The 16,490-nt window shown below is 35.8% G+C and overlaps 1 protein-coding gene across 2 annotated transcripts in view; it reads left to right on the forward strand.

Moving 5' to 3' along the window:
* Positions 1–16,490, forward strand: part of LOC143082242 (salivary peroxidase/catechol oxidase-like) — a 76,303-nt gene that overhangs the window by 5,329 nt on the left and 54,484 nt on the right. The window lies entirely within an intron of this gene.

Consider the following 16,490-nt stretch of genomic DNA (forward strand, 5'->3'; position numbering starts at 1 on the left):
AATGATGATACCCATGAGCTCAACATGTGTCTATACACACATTTATCTATATTGTAGCTTGTGTTCATTGAATTGCTGCGTTTGGTTAAACAAGTTTAATTTTATCATCTAAATTTATCAGACCTAACCTTTCGAATCAATTTGGCGCAAATTAAAAAATGTCAATGTGCGCAAATGAAAAAAATATGCTTTTTCAAAATTGGCGTAATTGTCATACGTACATTCACCGATCACATATTACTGGTTAGATTAAAAAATAATATATTATTTAGATTAAGAAGTACTTTAAGAAATGATTGATTGTTGTTTGCCATCAGTACAGCCGCAAATATTTCAGACAAGTTCAGGGAGAAAACTAAATAATGAATACAATAGGGAATGTTACTGGTCAAATAAATGTCATCAGTCATTCAGAGTGAAGTATTGATACGAAACTTTGGACTGTCGATTGAAAATAGTTTGTTTTGATAACAACCGCCGGTAGGTATAGACAAATACGGTTGATAGACGGTATATAGGAGCACTAAATTCTATGTTAACCACCGACAGTAGGTATAAAGAAATACTATTGAAAGACGGTATATAAAGGAGCACTATATTTTACGTTAACCACCGACGGTAGGTATAAAGAAATACTGTTAATAGACGGTATATAGGAGCACTATATTGTATGTTAACCACCGACGGTAGGTAAATTCAGATACTTTTGACAGACGGTATATATGAGCACTATATACGGACCATATAATTCGTTATATTGACCATCGACGGTAGGTATAAATGAAAACTGTTGATAGACGGTTTATAGGAGCACTTCATTGTATGTTAACCACCGACAGTATGTATAGACACATAATTTTAATAGACAGCACTATATTTTACATTAACCACCGACGGTAGGTATAGACAAATACTTTTGATATACGGTATATAGGAGTACTGTATTGCTTGTTAACCACCGATGGTAGGTATAAACAGGTACTGTTGATATACGGTATATAGGAGTACTATATGTCATGTTAACCACCGACGGTAGGTATAGACTAAATACTGTTGATAGACAGTATATAGGAGGACTATATTGCATGTTAACCACCGACGATAGGTATAGACAAATACTGTTGATATACGGTATATAGGTGCACTGTATTGCATGTTAACCACCGACGGTGGGTATAGAAACAGGTTAGAAACATAGTGTTGATAGACGGTATATAGGAGCACTATATTGCATATTAACCACCTATGGTAGGTTTAGAAAAATACTGATAATAGACGGTATATAGGTGCACTGTATTATATGTTAACCACCGACGGTAGGTAGAGAAAAATAGTATTGATAGACGGTATATAGGAGTACTGTAGTAATGCTTGTTAACCACCGATGGTAGGTATAGACAGGTACTGTTGATATACGGTATATAGGAGTACTGTATGGCATGTTAACCACCGACGGTAGGTACAGACAAATACTGTTGATAGACGATATATAGGAGTACTGTATGGCATGTTAACCACCAACGGTAGGTATAGACAAATACTGTTGATAGACAGTATATAGGAGGACTATATTGCATATTAACCACCGACGGTAGGTATAGACAAATACTGTTGATAGACGGTATATAGGAGCACTATATTGTATGTTAACTACCAACAGTAGGTATAGACTAAAACTCTTGATAGACGGTTTATAGGAGCACTATATTGTATGTTAACCACCGACGGTAGGTATAGACAAATACTGTTGATAGACGGTATATAGGAGCACTATATTGTACGTTAACTACCGACAGTAGGTATAGACTAATACTGTTGATAGACGGTATATGGGAGCACTACATTGTACGTTAACTACCAACAGTAGGTATAGACTAAAACTCTTGATAGACGGTATATATGATCACTATATTGTATGTTAACCACCGACGGTAGGTATAAACAAATACTCTTGATAGACGGTATATAGGAGCACTATATTGTATTTTAACTACCGACAGTAGGTATAGACACATACTGTTGATAGACGGTATATAGGTGCACTATATTGTATGTTAACTACCAACAGTAGGTATAGACTAAAACTCTTGATAGACGGTATATATATTAGCACTATATCGTATGTTAATCATCGACGGTAGGTATAGACAAATACTGTTGATAGACGGTTATAGGAGCACTATATTGTATGTTAACTACCGACGGTAGGTATAGACAAATACTGGTGATAGACGGTATATAGGAGCACTATATTGTATGTTAACTACCGACAGTAGGTATAGACAAATACTGTTGATAGACTGTATATAGGAGCACTATATTGTATGTTAACTACCGACGGTAGGTATAGACAAATACTGGTGATAGACGGTATATAGGAGCACTATATTGTACGTTAACTACCGACAGTAGGTATAGACACATACTGTTGATAGACGGTATATAGGAGCACTATATTGTATGTTAACTACCTACAGTAAGTATAGACAAATACTATTGATAGACGGTATATAGGCGCACTATATTGTATGTTAACTACCGACAGTAGGTATAGACAAATACTGTTGATAGACGGTTTATAGGAGCACTATATTGTATGTTAACCACCGACAGTAGGTATAGACAAATACTGTTGATAGACGGTATATAGGAGCACTATATTGTATGTTAACTACCGACAGTAGGTATAGACTAATACTGTTGATAGACGGTATATAGGAGCACTACATTGTACGTTAACTACCAACAGTAGGTATAGACTAAAACTCTTGATAGACGGTATATAGGAGCACTATATTGTATGTTAACCACCGACGGTAGGTATAAACAAATACTGTTGATAGACGGTATATAGGAGCACTATATTGTATTTTAACTACCGACAGTAGGTATAGACACATACTGTTGATAGACGGTATATAGGTGCACTATATTGTATGTTAACTACCAACAGTAGGTATAGACTAAAACTCTTGATAGACGGTATATATATTAGCACTATATCGTATGTTAATCATCGACGGTAGGTATAGACAAATACTGTTGATAGACGGTTATAGGAGCACTATATTGTATGTTAACTACCGACGGTAGGTATAGACAAATACTGGTGATAGACGGTATATAGGAGCACTATATTGTATGTTAACTACCGACAGTAGGTATAGACAAATACTGTTGATAGACTGTATATAGGAGCACTATATTGTATGTTAACTACCGACGGTAGGTATAGACAAATACTGGTGATAGACGGTATATAGGAGCACTATATTGTATGTTAACTACCTACAGTAAGTATAGACAAATACTATTGATAGACGGTATATAGGCGCACTATATTGTATGTTAACTACCGACAGTAGGTATAGACAAATACTGTTGATAGACGGTTTATAGGAGCACTATATTGTATGTTAACCACCGACAGTAGGTATAGACAAATACTGTTGATAGACGGTATATAGGAGCACTATATTGTATGTTAACTACCGACAGTAGGTATAGACTAATACTGTTGATAGACGGTATATAGGAGCACTACATTGTACGTTAACTACCAACAGTAGGTATAGACTAAAACTCTTGATAGACGGTATATAGGAGCACTATATTGTATGTTAACCACCGACGGTAGGTATAAACAAATACTGTTGATAGACGGTATATAGGAGCACTATATTGTATTTTAACTACCGACAGTAGGTATAGACACATACTGTTGATAGACGGTATATAGGAGCACTATATTGTATGTTAACTACCAACAGTAGGTATAGACTAAAACTCTTGATGGACGGTATATATAATAGCACTATATCGTATGTTAATCATCGACGGTAGGTATAGACAAATACTGTTGATAGATGGTATATAGGAGCACTATATTGTATGTTAACTACCGACAGTAGGTATAGACAAATACTGGTGATAGACGGTATATAGGAGCACTATATTGTATGTTAACTACCGACAGTAGGTATAGACAAATACTGTTGTTAGACTGTATATAGGAGCACTATATTGTATGTTAACTACCGACGGTAGGTATAGACAAATACTGGTGATAGACGGTATATAGGAGCACTATATTGTACGTTAACTACCTACAGTAAGTATAGACAAATACTATTGATAGACGGTATATAGGCGCACTATATTGTATGTTAACTACAGACAGTAGGTATAGACACATACTGTTGATAGACGGTATATAGGAGCACTATATTGTATGTTAACTACCGACAGTAGGTATAGACAAATACTGTTGATAGACGTTATATAGGAGCACTATATTGTATGTTAACCACCGACGGTAGGTATAGACAAATACTGTTGATATACGGTGAATAGGAGTACTGTATTGCATGTTAACCACCGACAGTAGGTATAGATAAATACTGTTGGTAGACGGTATATAGGAGCACTATATCGCATGTTAACTACCGACGGTAGGTTTAGAAAAAAAATAATAATAGACGGTATATAGGAGCATTTTATTGCATGTTAATCACCGACGGTAGGTATAGACAACTGTCAATACTGTGTAATGGAGCACTGTATTGTATGTTAACCACCGACGGTAGGTACAGACAAATACTGTTGATATACGGTGTATAGGAGCACTATATACTGTATGTTAACTACCGACAGTAGGTATAGACAAATACTGTTGATAGACGGTATATAGGAGCTCTATATTGTATGTTAACTACCGACGGTAGGTATAGACACATACTGTTGATAGACGGTATATAGGAGCACTATATTGTATGTTAACTACCGACAGTAGGTACAGACAAATACTGTTGATATACGGTATATAGGAGCACTATATTGTATGTTAACTACCGACAGTAGGTATAGACAAATACTGTTGATAGACGGTATATAGGAGCACTATATTGTATGTTAACTACCAACAGTAGGTAAAGACTAAAACGTTTGATGGACTGTATTTGTAATAGCACTATATCGTATGTTAATCACCGACGGTAGGTATAGACAAATACTGTTGATAGACGGTATATAGGAGCACTATATTGTATGTTAACTACCTACAGTAGGTATAGACAAATACTGTTGATAGACGGTATATAGGAGCACTATATTGTATGTTAACTACCGACAGTAGGTATAGACACATACTGTTGATAGACGGTATATAGGAGCACTATATTGTATGTTAACTACCGACAGTAGGTATAGACAAATACTGTTGATAGACGTTATATAGGAGCACTATATTGTATGTTAACCACCGACGGTAGGTATAGACAAATACTGTTGATATACGGTGAATAGGAGTACTGTATTGCATGTTAACCACCGACGGTAGATATGGATAAATACTGTTGGTAGACGGAATATAGGAGCACTATATCGCATGTTAACTACCGACGGTAGGTTTAGAAAAAAAATAATAATAGACGGTATATAGGAGCATTTTATTGCATGTTAATCACCGACGGTAGGTATAGATAAATTATGTTGATAGACGGTATATAGGAGCACTATATTGCATGTTAATCACCGACGGTAGGTATAGACAACTGTCAATAGACTGTGTAATGGAGCACTGTATTGTATGTTAACCACCGACGGTAGGTACAGACAAATACTGTTGATATACGGTGTATAGGAGCACTATACTGTATGTTAACTATCGACAGAAAGTATAGACAAATACTGTTGATAGACGGTATATAGGAGCACTATATTGTATGTTAACCACTGACGGTAGGTATAGACAAATACTGTTGATAAACGGTAAATAGGAGTACTGTATTGCATGTTAACCACCGACGGTAGGTATAGATAAATACTGTTGGTAGACGATATATAGGAGCACTGTATTGTTATTGGTTGCTGTCTTTGATATTAATTTTACGTTTATCGTTTCAGCATTAATCGGGCTGTTAGTTTTCGTTTTTCGTCACATCTAGTCAGGAATGGGTTTTAATAGCATTTTACATGAATACATATGTGTAACTCATGGCTGATTCACATTCGTTTGTCTTTGGTGGATAAGTTTCCCATTGGCAATATTACCACATATCTTCTGAATTTTCATTGCATCATCTAAACATGTAAAATTCGTATATAGAAAATATATACGTATAGATAATACATATATAATATAAAAAAGTAGATGTTGTATGATTGTCAATGAGACAACAGTAGTGTTTGTGGGACAGAATGACCCCATTAAGGTGGACGTCGGACGCCGACGCAATATTCGCAAGTTGGCGCAAACGCCGACGCCATATTTGGGCCTTAAAGCGGACGCCATAGTCGACCCTGAAATCAAGACGCAAACTTCGGATTGGACCATGTTACTCGGACATCGAGACGCCGACGCCATATTTGGGCTTAAATCCTGGACGCTATATCTTAATGTTTGACCAGGCTACCCTCCAGGGTGAATACTTTTAGTGACCCTAGAAAGAGTTTTTCAAGACTTGAGACCTGCTATACATCCATGTAGGTGTTTTAAGATTTTTTTTTCTTTTCTTCTGTTTTTTTTCTTTCTTTTTTCATTATTTTTTTTTGTATCATTATTTTTCATTTAACCAAATAGAGCTATGAGTTTACTGTCATTCTGAATCGTGTCAGTGGATGAAAAGTTGTTGATAATGTCCTTCATCTCGAGTCCCGACATCTCAATTTGACGTAATAAATGCAATACAGGCCACATGTATCTGAATCATCGGGTTGGATTTGATTGCAAACCACACAGTATTTCGGTCCATTGACGATGAGTACATTTCTGAAATAGCGTTGGTACTTTTCCGGTAATCGTCCTAAGGAGTCGAAAAATTCTGATGGACCCGATGCGGGGAAATGAAATGCAACCCAATGACTCCTCTTTTGATCACAGTTGTCCGTATTGACCACAAACCTTCTACGCCTGTCGCTCACATATCTAGGCAAGTCCTCTGCACAGCAAACGGTCACGGGCAATCCACTCAAAGCATCCTCTACATCTTTCCCGGTCATCGTTAAGGGCAATGCCGTTTTTATTCCCACAACCTTGCTGACGTTGGGCTTCTCATCCACGTAGGTGAGCAAACACTAAGTACTCCGCAATCCTGACAGGCGATGAGATCTTTCCGTGTTTCAGCATCCTCTGACGAAATATGTGTTGTCTCGTCGGCAATATCTTCGTCTGATGAGACCGAACTATCGTCTTCAAAAGTATTCGAGAGACGGTCGTCATCCCTCTGTCCGTCTGGTGTCTCTTCTTGACCGACCTGCAAGACCTCTGTGTGCAATCTGGAGGCTTCTGGGGTTCTAGCTTTTAGGTCAACAAGAAAGTACCCGAAAGGTGTCCTCTTTGCCTCTTCAAATTTCCGGAGAAAGAAGTCCCCTCGAGAAGGATACATCTGTCGGCCAAGAGTCACGATGGGCTGTCGATCAATGGGGTTATTAAAGAGAATGAGATAATGACAGTTTCGTCTCTTGGTGGGGTCTTTGCCAAAGTATAAATTCTGATTAAAAACGACGACCGATAAATTCCTATGGTGACACCCTTCCGTAAACAAATCATTTATTCTGGAGTCTTTGTCCGATGTCGACATGAGGTCATCTAATTGGATCATGTTTCGAATGTTGGGATCGAAAAAATCGTCCCTTTCGAGATCAAAAGGAATTCCACGAATGAATTCAACGCGTGGAAGCACTGCATGTTCGTTGTATTTCCTCGTAAAGAGGTTGCCACCTTTTATACAACCAAACGATCCTGTCTGGACTAGGACTTCACAGTCTTTTTATGTGTTGAAACAAATAAAATAAAATAAGTTTTATCGCAGGAGGTTGGACCGGACACAATCATGGTGAAAGGGTGTCTATACACGAAAGCCTTCTGCTGCTGCTTTTGCTGCTGCTGTTTCTTTTTCTGCTGCTGCTGTTACTGCTTTTGCTGCTGCTGGGTAACACCTGGGTGGTATAGTGGCTCATCGGAAGAATGCTTACTTCTTATATGTCTTTGAAGATCGTGCGGCCACACATACACTTTACAGCAAATATTGCAATTAAACATACTCGTAATTTCCTAAATGACAGTGAGTAGTTTCCTCTTATAGATTTACTTCACTTCCTTCGAAAATATAGGAAGAGAAATACATGGTCATCTTTTAGACGACATATTTGAAGATGATCGTATCTCAAAACAAATTCGATGTGATACAATTCATTCCTGGTTACCGTGAAAAAGACTGGTTTCCCAAACGTCACGTCCGTGATATCTTCATTTAATCGTATCGACTGGAGAATATGGAGAGATTTTCCCTAACGTACGACTGGTGCACGAAATCGGAACAGAAGTACATACGTCTCGTTTAGGCTTCTAATTCCGGTATGAACGACACCTTCAATGCACATTCCCACGATCCATCCAACGTATAGCGTTTTGCAAGGCGCACTTTGAAATTGCCACGTACGTTATTTTCAAACGATGGATGAAAGCGAGTTTTCGCTATTAATAAATAAACAAAACTCGTCCATAGTGTTAATTCCAGTGAAACCTTTAGTATCTCTCTTACAGCTTTGTTATACTCAAAGCCGTATTTAAGGAAATAAACGGAAATAGTAATTGATTGCTTAACGTCCAGTGGTAAATAATTCATGAATGTTTAGAACACGTTAACCATAAATACAATAGGTATAGGTCTTGTAAAAGAGGCCACCCCGCGGGATAAAGAGTATATTGGATAGGAACATAAATTTTGCCTTGCAATAGGCTAAAATGTGTTGTGTATAAGTACAGTAGACTAATTTATCTTCTATACGGTTGAAATAATTTTTATAGTCAATACAATTTTTTGTGTTTCTGTATAATTAATGAATCCTCCTGATCATCTTTCTTCCTTAAGCATTTAGTAATCTTCATCATAAAATTTCTATATAGACATACAACTTGTTTGATTGGACCGTATGCTAAGAGCCGGCCACCTACAGAGCCAGAATCATCTCATTTATACCGGTTCAAACCGGTTCTTGTTTCTCTGCACGGACATAATTCTTGCACGTGCACAAACAAACAAAAAATGCTACTGCAATTATATACTGTAACAGTCGTATTTGTTTGTATTCCTTTATAATTTTTTTATAGTTTAACATCCCATAATTCTTAATTCCTTATATTTAAGCAGCCGTATATTTCTCTATTCGATATATTTTACCAGTCCCTATTTCACTATTCTTTATATTTATTTTGGTCATATTTCTTTATTCTTTATTTTTTTCGCCCATATCATCCTTTATTTATTTTTTCGTCCATTATTCTCTATTCTGTAAACCCAATCCAAACTCCTTGTATATAAATATTGATTGATTAAATATATTATCCGTGTATTTTTGAAGATAAAAACCAACTACGACCGTGGAATTTTCAAATATATAGTTAAGATTATGTTAAATGAGAAACAATTTTAAATGACCAGACGTGGTTTTAGTTAATCATTTGGGTTGAAATCCTAATCATATGATAGTAATTATATGTGGTTGAAATGAGTTGGAATGCAATACTACTCACTGTTTACGGTTGTCATGCTTATCTAAAAGATAAAGATAATTATTTAATGTCACAGACTATATTTTTATAATTGGTGTCCGTTAATTAGAACCAAATAAAAAAGTGTACACCTGTAAACATGTTATTGAAAGAAAGTGTATAAAGATACTTATTTTTAATCACCAGATGTGCTTTATCTCTTAATCTAATTATTTGAGATGTCATGTTAAACAGGACCATAGGATATTAATTAAGTGGTTCAAATAAGTCGGAAAGCTACGGACGCCCATAGGACCTCCCACAAATATAATTTGAATTCGAAATCACGAATTTAAATCGTTATTACGAATTTTATAATTCGTTATAACAGCTTAAATTTGTGAGAACGAATTGTTGGAAATCGTTATATCAGATTTTGTAATTCGTTACGAATTATTACGAAATAAATTCGTTATCACAATTTTTTGTAATGTGTGATACCGAATTAAAATCGTTATAACGAATTGTATAAATGGTTATTACGGATTAAATTCGTGATAACGAATTTGTGGAATTTGTTATCGCATTTTATTTTAATGTAATTTGTGATTCCAGATTAAAAACATTTTCACCTAAATTTGAACTACCTCACCTGGCACACAGGGTTAAGTTAGCTTTTTTCTCTTTACTGAAACCTTTTGGTCAAAGTTAAACAAACTTGACCACGAGCAATTTAGTTTTAACGATTTCTATTTTAAAAATTAGCAAAATTGATTGGACACTTAATTTGGTTGTTTGTTGGTTTTGTTTTGTTTTTGTAAATTAGCGCTGAATGGGCACAAGTTCAGAACGGTAAAAGTGACGTCACCCAATTTCAAACTTGATCATCAGACTCAGTGTTTTGTGTTAATAAACATTGTGTATTAATTCAATAACATTTGGTTGAGGTAAACTAAATGTAGAGAGCGGAAATTACTGAATAAACACTACGTCTTTGACCATTTGTAAAGGGGCATAACTCACGAACTATAAAAGAGACGCCCTTCAATTTCAAATTTTATCTGTGTGTTTTAGTAATTGGCATAGTGTATAAGTTGAATTTATAACATTTGGTTGAGGCAAACGGAAACCATTTCTGGGAACGTACCCGACAAACGGACTGGACTGACGGACAAGGGCTAGACTAAACTTCTCCCACGCCTAGCGGCGGGGGCATAAAAATGTGTTTGATACCCATAATTCGTGACAGTAACATTTGTATTCCTTTTTCTTAATTTAAAGTCTTCTTAGACAGGCGATTTCCTTCGTGTGTATCGCCAATTAATATATTTTACACAGAAGCAAAAGAATTAGTTTCGGCAACATGGTTAATCGAAGTGTAAAACCTAAGATTTTCATCCCTAGGTTTACATTTCGATAAACCATGTTGGCGAAACTATTTCCGTTGCATCTGTGTAAAATGTATCCAGGTACACACACTAATGATATTCACCGCTTAAAAAAACTTTGGTAGAAAATAAAAAATAAAAATATTTCGGTCAAGAAATATGAGAATTAGACATATTTTCCTCCGGAGAGTTTCGGTGTGTAAACTGGGTCACTGGCTAATAAACCCACCCGTTTACACGACAAAAATTTCTAGGTATAGTGTAAAATGCGTTAAAACTAAATTGATTGCGGTCAAGTTTGTTTCACTTTGTCAAAAAGGTTTTAATGAAGAAGATTTTTGTAAAAGTAATAAACAGCGATGGGTGCAGAGTGAGGAAGAAAGCTCTCTTTATTCTGTGTGCCATGTGAGCTAAAAATCTGTGATAATGAATTTTAATCTGAAATTACCAATTACAATAAAAACTGTGGTAACGAATTCCACAAATTCGTTATCACAAATTTAATCAATTTAAACAAATTCTACAATTCGTTATAACGATAAAATCGTTATAACGAATTTATCGTTATCACAAATTACAAAAAATCGTGATAAGGAATTTAATTCTTAATAACGAATTACAAGATCTGTTATAACGATTTTCACCAATTCATTATCACAAATTTAATCTGTTAAAACGAATTATAGAATTCGAGATAACAATTTAAATTCGTGATTTCGAATTCAAATAATTTTATACTTTAGGGAGATCCTAAATGGGCTTCCGTAGAAAGCAATACTACTGAATGTTTCACGATTGTCATGTTAATAAGATAAGAAATCCAAAAATTAAAAAGATAAAGACAAATATTTTATGTATTGATATCAAACATTTTAATCCAATTCTCTTTACACAGGAATAGTTCCGCCTACTGCATTGAGTGACAGTTTTTCTGATTAATATAAATAGTATATCTTGGAGAATTCTTACAGTTGTTATAAACATGTATAAGCAGTTAATTATTTAAGAGGTAGAAGATTCTTTTCAGAATTATCACAGACTTATTACCTAGGGGTTGGGTAAGCGTTTATCAAAGACAAATTCTCGTCCATTTTCGAGAATATACCGTCCACTTTTAAGGGTATGACGTCACTTTAAAGGGTAGTCTGATCCAACATTAAGGTATAGCGTTCAAGTTTAAAGCCCAAATATGGCGTCGGTGTCTCGATGTCCGAATCATACGGTCCAACCTCAAATTCGCGTCCCGATTTCATGGTCGACCATGGCGTCCGCGTTAAGGCCCAAATATGGCGTCGGCGTTCACACCCAGGTCCAAATATAGCGTCAGCGTCCGACGTCCACCTTTATGGGTTCATTCTGTCCCACAAACACTACTGACAACTCTCCACAAGAGACCAAAATGGCACAGAAATTAACAACTATAGGTCACCGTACGGCCTTCAACAATGAGCACAGCCCATACCGCATAGTCACCTATAACAAGTCCCGAAATGACAATGTGAAACAATTTCAACGAAAAAACTAACGACCTAATTTATATACAAAAAATGAACGAAAAACAAATATGTAACATATAAACAAACGACAACCACTGAATTACAGTCTCCTAACTTGGGACAGGCACATACATACAGAATGTGGCGGGGTTAAACATGTTAGCGGGATCCCAAACCTCCAAAAACCTGGGACTTTGGTGTAACAGTACAACATAAGAACGAACTATAAAAATCAGTTGAAAAAGGCTTACTCATCAGATGGAAAAAAATACAAATATATAAGATCCATACAATACATACAGACCATATATCGAAACCAATATATACTAAGCATTCAGCCAATCAAACAAAATGCATCTTAGAACCAAAGATCATTTTCACACTGTATATGGGTTTGAGATCTTAAAACAGAGTTTTTTTGGACACTGTATATGGGTCAGAGATACAGTTTGTATACAGACTGTATCTAAAAATTAGACCCATAGATAAAGCATACAGAAAATGCATACAGACTGTATATAAGAGCCACAGGCAGTGCACACACTTTATCTTGCAGTAACAGGCAAAACATACAGACTTTTATTTCAACTTGGAACAACTTACAATGCATACATACTGTGTCTCTGATCCATAGACAGTGTTAACCGACTAAATCTAAGATATACCGACAATAGAAGTATCTTAGACTCATAGTCAAAGCATATAAACAATGTATAAAGACTAAGAACGACGTACAATACATAAACTTAATTTAATTTACAACAAAGAAAATGCACACAGACTGTATCTGGGAAGCACAGACAATGCATTGACTGTGTGTAATCAAAGAACCTTTGTGAGCACGCTCACATACTTCACAGCCCGACATTGTCACTAAGCAAACAAAATTTCAACAGATTATTTAGTTCAAACACGCATGAAATTCTGTTGTGTAATTTCAGAAGATATGCAGAAGTATATTTAGGCCGAAATTCTAAGTTCAGAAGGCATAGTTCCTAATTCCTAACAAGAGTACACACGTTGAAATTTCTCGCCTTATTTATGTTGATAGACCTAAATATAAAGTTTTACTACAATTATCACATAAACTTATTAATAACATGACCAAAGAAAATGAGATCAAGGTCATATGACCAAAATGAGGAATACATTTACACCTTACAATCATTCAATACAAATCAGGTCAAGATGACACTTGGCACAAAAACTAAACACTGAACAATGAACCTCGAAAATGAGGTCAAGGTCAAATGAGACTTGCGAGGCTGACATCATAAGATATTTCCAGACACCAAATAAAGTTGACCTATTGCATATAGTATTAGAAAAAACGAACAAAACTCAAAAGCTTAACTTTGACCATTGAACCAAGGAAATGAGGTCAAGATCAGATGACACCTGTCAGTTGGACATGTACAATCCTTCCATACACCAAATATACAAGACATATTTCATATAATATCTGAGATATAGACTTGACCACCAAAAACTTAACCCTTTTCATTGATCCATGAAATGATGGCGAGGTCAAGTGAAAACTGTCTGATGGGCATGCTGACCAAGGTACGCAAATACTAAACATAGTTACCCATAAAATGAGAGAAATTACAAAAACTTTTTTTCAAGTAGTCACTGAACCATGAAAATGAGTTCAAGGACAATGGACATGTGACAGACGGAAACTTCCAAACTTAAGGCATCTGTATTTAAAGTATGGAGCATCCAGGTCGTTCGCCGTCTAAAATATAAAGCTTTTAAGAAGTGAACTAACGCTGTCGCCGCCGCATCACCATTCCTATGTCGAGCTTTCTGCGACAAAAGTCGCAGGCTCGACAAAAACAAGAATGTGTCCATCGTACACCGTTCCCCACTTGCCCTATCATTTTCTTTGTTCAGTGGACCGTGAAATAGGGGAAAAAAACCTTCTTTGGCATTAAGCTTAGAAAAAAACATATTATTGGAAACATATGTACTAAGTTTCAAGTTTATTGGACCTGACCTTCAACAAAAACTACCTTGACCAAAACATTTAACCTGAAGCGAGAAAACGGACGAAGGAGCAGACGCATAGACCGGAAAACTAATGCCCATTTACTATCGTAGGTGGGGCATAAAAAAATTAATCATGATTTTTCTGCCAATATGCACATTTACATAGCATGTCCTAACTATCTAAAAAATTCATGAAACTCTGTTGTGGTCTTTAGACAGATTTTATGACAAACTGTTGTAGGAGTATATAGGAAATCAATGAATTGATAATTTCATAATTTCCTCATTATCTACAAAGATTTATAAAACTCTGTTATGTGGTTTCAGAGGAGTTGCAATAACGAGAACAGGACTGACAGACCGATGGATCAAAAACATTGTACCATAAAGAACTTTGTTTGGTTTGGTATAATAAAGGGTCTGCTAAATAATGTAAGGCTGAGATAAATTAGTCATTTGGTCACACCAGTTTTTTGGCGAGGTTCGTTTTGTTCAGTCTGTGATGTTCTTTGTTGTGTTTTGCATTCTGTTGTTTGTTTTTTGATCTTTCTCTTTTTTTTTTTGCCGTGGTTTTGTCAGTTTATTATTGACTTATGTGTTTGAATAAGCCCTTAGTATCTTTCGCCTCTCTCTTCGGTCAATTTGATTATGTGGGACATACAGATTTAGACCCAAACTTGTCTCTGATTGTTTCGTGATTATTGCAGATGTAAATCATACTATAAAATTGAGTATGGAAATGGGGAATGTGTCAAGGAGACAACAACCCGACCATAGAGCAGACAACAGCCGAAGGCCACCGATAGATCTGCAATGTAGCGAGAAACTCCCGCACACGGAGGTGTCCGTCAGCTGGCCCCTAAACAAATATGTATACTAGTTCAGTGATAATGGACGTCATACTAAGCTCCGAATTATACACAAGAAACTAACATTATAAATCATACAAGACTAACAAAGGTCAGAGGCTCCTAACTTGGGACAGGCGCAAAATTGCGGCGGGATTAAACATGTTTTTTGAGATCTCAACCCTCCCCTATACCTGTAGCCAATGTAGAAAAAACAAACGCGAAACAATACGCACAGTAAAACTCAGTTTAAGAGAAGTCCGAGTCCGATGTCAGAATATGAAACAAAAGAAAATAAACAAAATGACAATAATACATAAATAACAACAGACTACTAGCAGTTATTGACATGCCAGAACCAGACCTTAATTAAACTGATTGAAAGATTATGTCTTCATCATATGAATATCAGGCACAATCCCTCCTGTTAGGGGTTTAGTATTATACCGTCATGAAATATACAACCCTCTTATTTACAATATCATTTGATCAACACCTATTTACAAGGGTCTATTTGATATGATTCTTCTCATTGTTGAAGGCTTATGGTTGCATATATAACTGCTTACATTCACTTTATTTGAACTTGAGTGGATACATGTAGGCGTCTCATTGGCAATCATACCACATCTCCGTATTTTTACAGTATTGTATCAGTACTGTTACCTAATAACAGGACAAAACAAGACAGCAATTTGACAAAACTAAAGACATACATACTTGATTTTACTTTTCTAAAGATATAAACAAAATTTTCATAGTTCGTATCTGAACATGTACACAGCCATGGGAATTTTAAGGGACTATATTTCAGTGTGCATATATTTAGTAGCTAATCTGGCTACTTCCTGTTTATCAGACCGGTACCTTAGAAAAACATTGTGACAATATATCCAATCTTTTCAAAAACCAAAGACTAACGTCACTAGGAGCAGCAGTTAGTTGTCATAGATACTCTAGATAGAAAGATAATCTGCCACTTTTATAAAAGGGACTACACATAGTTTTTGAAAGGGTATAATCGGTTTGTGCCGAAATTACTTTCTTTAGTCCAGAAACTCATTTGTGCTAAATGGTAATCTCCACCCTCATTTAGGACTGGCAGTTATTTGTAGTTTTTATCAACAGCTTGCACTTTTTCTAAATTATATTTGCTTCTTTTAAGACTGACCAAAACTGTTTTTTACCATTGTGGTTTGATTAAGGTAGTGTATATCAAACAGCTGTTGGAAATATTTTGGACAACCCTCTTATTTACAATATCATTTGATCA

The sequence above is a fragment of the Mytilus galloprovincialis genome, chromosome 7 (genome assembly GCF_965363235.1).
Source record: "Mytilus galloprovincialis chromosome 7, xbMytGall1.hap1.1, whole genome shotgun sequence".
Lineage (NCBI taxonomy): Eukaryota > Metazoa > Mollusca > Bivalvia > Mytilida > Mytilidae > Mytilus > Mytilus galloprovincialis.